The sequence below is a fragment of the Colobus angolensis genome, unplaced genomic scaffold, assembly GCF_000951035.1.
Source record: "Colobus angolensis palliatus isolate OR3802 unplaced genomic scaffold, Cang.pa_1.0 Scaffold452, whole genome shotgun sequence".
NCBI classification, from domain to species: domain Eukaryota; kingdom Metazoa; phylum Chordata; class Mammalia; order Primates; family Cercopithecidae; genus Colobus; species Colobus angolensis.
The window spans coordinates 863,397-868,194 of NW_012117955.1; positions in this window are offsets into that span (position 1 = coordinate 863,397).

The following is a 4,798-nucleotide window of genomic DNA, read 5'->3' on the forward strand; positions in this document are numbered from 1 at the left end:
TGGGTGACAGAGCGAGACTCAATCTCAAAAAAAAAAAAAAAAAAAGTACAATAACAAAGGAAAAATTTAATAGAAGGGCACAACAGCAAATTTGACCTTGCAAAAGTAAAAATTAGTGAACTTGAATGGGTTAATTGAGATAATCCAATCTGAGGAACAGAAAGAAAAAAGATAAATGAAAAATCAATAGAGTTTCAGAGACCTCGGGGATATCATTAAGTGTACCAATATATGCAAAATGAGAGTACCAGAAAAATATGTACATCGAAGAAACTCAGTGAACTCTAAATGGGATAAAATCAAATATATCTATACCTAGACACACCAGTCAAATTGTCAAAAGCTAAAGTCAAAGAGAGAATCTTCAAGGCATCAGGAGAAAGGTGACTTATTATGTACAAGGAACCTTCAATAAGATTAACATCTGACTTCTAATCAGAAGTCATGGAGACCAGAAGAGGCATCTACCATGACATAGTAAAAGCTTTGAAAGAAAAAAACTGCCAACCAAAAATTCTCTATCTAGTAAAAATGTCTTTCAAAAATGAAGCAGATATTAAGAGAGAAACAAAAATTCACTAAGAGATCTACAATAAATACTAAAGGGATTTATTCAGGCTGAAATGAAAGCACACTAGACAATAACTCAATATGCATGAAGAAATAAAGTACACCAGAAAAAGCTACTACAAAGACAACTATAAAAGAGAGTATGAAATGTAAATACAGGCCAGGCGCGGTGGCTCATGCCTGTAATCCCAGCACTTTGGGAGTCCAGAGTGGGTGGATCATTTGAGGTCAGGAGTCTGAGACCAGCCTGGCCAACATGGTGAAACTCTGTCTCTACCAAAATATACAAAAATTAGCCGGCATGGTGGCATGTGCTTGTGGTCCCAGCTACTCGGAAGGCTGAGACAGGAGAATCATTTGAACCCAGGAGGCAAAGGTTGCAGTGAGCCAAGATTGCACCACTGCACTCCACCTTGGGCAACAGGGTGAGACTCTGTCTCAAAACAGATAGATAGACAAATAAAAAGACAGTATCAAACAATAATTAGAAATATGTGCTGATGGGCACATAATGTATAAAGATGTTATTTGTATGATGTTAATAGCCAAAAGGAGAGGAGGAAATGGAACGATATAGGAAAAAAGCTTTTTTATATCATTATATATTCTGACATTTTAACAAATAATTGACAAGAGAATTAAAATGGTACACTAGATAATATCTATTTAACAAAAAAGAAGTCAACAATGGAGGAATAGAGGAACAAAAAGGATATAAGATATACAGAGGACGTGCGCAGTGGCTCACACCTGTAATCCCAACACTGGGAGGCCAAGGTGGGCGGATCACAAGGTTAGGAGTTTGAGACCAGCCTGGCCAATATGGTGAAACCTTGTCTCTACTAAAAACACAAAAATTAGCCGGGCATGGTGGCATGCACCTATAGTCCCAGCTACTTGGGAAGCTGAGGCAGAAGAATTGCTTGAACTCAGGAGGCAGAGGTTGCAGTGAGGTGATATTGTGCTACTGCACTGCAACCTGGGTGACAGAGCGAGATTCCATCTCAAAAAATAAATAAATAAAATATATACTATGATCAGGTGGGATTCATCTCAGGAATGCTAAGTTGGTTTAATGAATAAGATTTAGTTATGCAACATATGTTATTAATAGAATAAAGGAAAAAATAACATGATCATCTCAACATACATACAAAAAGTATTGGGTAAAATCTAACATTCTTTCATGATTTAAAAAAATCAATGAAATAGAAATGGAAGGAAATGTCTTCAACCTGATAACGCACATCTATGAAAAACTCAAAGCTAATATAGCATACTCAACGATAAAAGACTGCAAGCATTCCCTCTAAGATCAAGAATAAGACAAGGATTTTGCTCTCACTTCTTCTATTCAGAATTGTATTGGGGATTCTAGCCAGGGCAATAAAGCCAAAAGACAAAAGTAAAAAACAAATAATAAGAGGCATCTAGATTAGAAAGGAGAACTAAAACGCTCTCTCTCTCTCTCTATATATATATATATATACACATACATATATGTATATTGCAAATGCCATATAATCTTATATACAGAAAACCCAAAGAGATCCACAAAACAAAAACAAAACCTCTTAGAACAAATAAATGCCTTTCAGCAGGGTTGCAGAATTCAAGATCAGTATCTTGGACCAAATATAAAATTAATTGTATCTTTACTCAATAGTAATGAATAATCTTAAAATAAAATTAGGAAAACAACTTCATTTACATTAGCATCAAAAACAAAATTCTTAGGAATAAATTTAACCAAAGAAGTACAAGACTTTTACAAAGAAAACTACAAAATATAATTGAAAGAAATTAAAGAACACCCAAATACCTGGAAAGACGGTCCATGTTCACAAATTGGAAGACAGTATTAAGATGGTAATACTACCCAAATTGATCTACATATTCAACGCAATCTCTGAAAATCTCTGCTGGCTTCTTTGCAAAAATTGACAAGCTGATCCTAAAATTTTATATGGAAATGCAGAGGACCCAGAATAGCAAAAACAATCTTGAAAAAGAAAAACAAGGCTGGGCGCAGTGGCTCACGCCTGTAATCCCAGCACTTTGGAAGGCCAGGCAGGTGGATCACGAGGTCAGGAGATCGAGACCATCCTGGCTAACACGGGGAAACCCCATCTCTACTAAAAATACAAAAAATCAGCCAGGTGTGGTGGCGGGCACCTGTAGTCCCAGCTACTCGGGAGGCTGAGGTGGGAGAATGGCGTGAACCCGGGAGGCAGAGCTTGCAGTGAGCCAAGATGGTGTCACTGCACTCCAGCCTGGGCGAGAGTGTGAGATTCCATCTCAAAAAAAAAAGAAAAAGAAAAAAAGAAAAACCAATTTGAAGGACTAACGCCTTTTTTTTCTCTTTATTTTTATTTGTTATTTTTAAATTTTTACTTTTAAATGAACATTTCTTGATTTCAAAACTTATTACAAAGCTATAGTAATCAAGACAATGTGGTACTGGCATAAGGGCAGACATATAGATTGATGATGAATTAGAACTGAGAATCCAGAAATAAATCCTTACATTTATGGTCAATTGATATTTGACAGGGGTTCCATGACAACTTAATGGGAGAAAGAATAGCTTTTTTAACAAATGCTCCTGGGACAGCTGGGTATCCACATGCAAAAGAATTAAGTTGAACTACTACCTCAAATCATATACAAAAATCAACTCAAAATGGATCAAATACCTAAATGTAAGAGCTAAAACTATAAAAATCTTAGAAGAAAACATAGGTGTAAATCTTCATGACCTTCATGACCTTCGTTTTTTTTTTTTTGAGACATTGTCTTGCTCTGTCACCCAGGCTGGAGTGCAGTGGCGTGATCTTAGCTAACTGTAACCTCTGTCTCCCAGGTTCAAGCAATTCTCCTGCCTCAGCCTCCCCAGTAGCTGGGAATACAGGCATGTGGCACCACACCCAGCTAACTTTTGTATTTTTAGTAGACACGGGGTTTTACCATGTTGGCCAGGCTGGTCTTGAACTCCTGACTTCGTGATCCTCCCACCTCGGCCTCCCAAAGTGCTGGGATTACAGGCATGAGCCACCGTGCCCAGCCAACAATTTCTTAACCATGACACCAAAAACCCAAGCAATCAGATAAAAAATAGATACGCTGAACTTCATCAACGTTAAAAACTTTTGTACATCAAAGGGCACTATCAAGAGAATAAAAAGACTGTTCACAAAACGGGAGAAAATATCTGCAAATCATGTATCTAATAAAAGTCTAGTGTCCAAGCCGGGTGTGGTGGCTCACACCTGTAATCCCACACTTTGGGAGGCTGAGGTGGGCAGATCACCTGAGGTCAGGAGTTTAAGACTAGCCTGACCAACATCGTTAAACCCCATCTCTACTAAAAATACAAAAATTAGCAGGGCATAGTGGCGAGTGCCTCTAATCCCAGCTACTCGGGAGGCCGAGGCACGAGAATGGCTTGAACCCAGAAGGCAGAAGTTGCAGTGATCCGAGACCATGCCACTGTACTGATCAGCCTGGGTAACAGTGAGACTCTGTCTCAAAAAAAAAAAGACAAATAATCCAATTTTTAAAATGGGCAAAGGACTTGAATAGACACTTCTCCAAAGAAGATATACAAAAGCAAGTCACATAGCTTGTAACTTCATCCTGTGTAGAGAGGTGAAGTGGCTGAGGCTGCAGGTGACTGGATGACCTTCTCAGAGCCACCACACATAGCTGGTAAGTGGCAGAGCTGGATCTTAAGCCAGGTCTGTTTGCATTCTTGCTGCCCCTCTGGTGATGCCCACACCATGCCCATCCCAGGGCCAGATTTGCATGTGGATCCTTGCTAAAGAAAAAGACATGGAAGTCTTTCTTAGGCTATTTATTTATACCCAATGTTGATGTCCTTCAAAGATATCAGATCTCACTTCACACATAAGTGGGTGCTGGGGAGGACTGAAGGTTTCCAGCCTTCTGGAGAAAGATGAAGAGTTGCCTCAGGGTCATCTTGGATTTAAGCCCTTGGTAGAGGCCAGCATTGAAGCACTAAGGTCCAAGGGGAAAGTCCCAGGTGGGATAACATAGACATTACATCTGGACACCCTGTGTTTCTCTTTTCTCTCCTATCTGTGTGGCTCATTTTAAATTTTTTTGTTTTATTTTATTTTATTTCTTTTGAGACGGAGTCTCGCTCTGTTGCCTGGGCTGGAGTGCAGTGGCCAGATCTCAGCTCACTGCAAGCTCCGCCTCCCGGGTT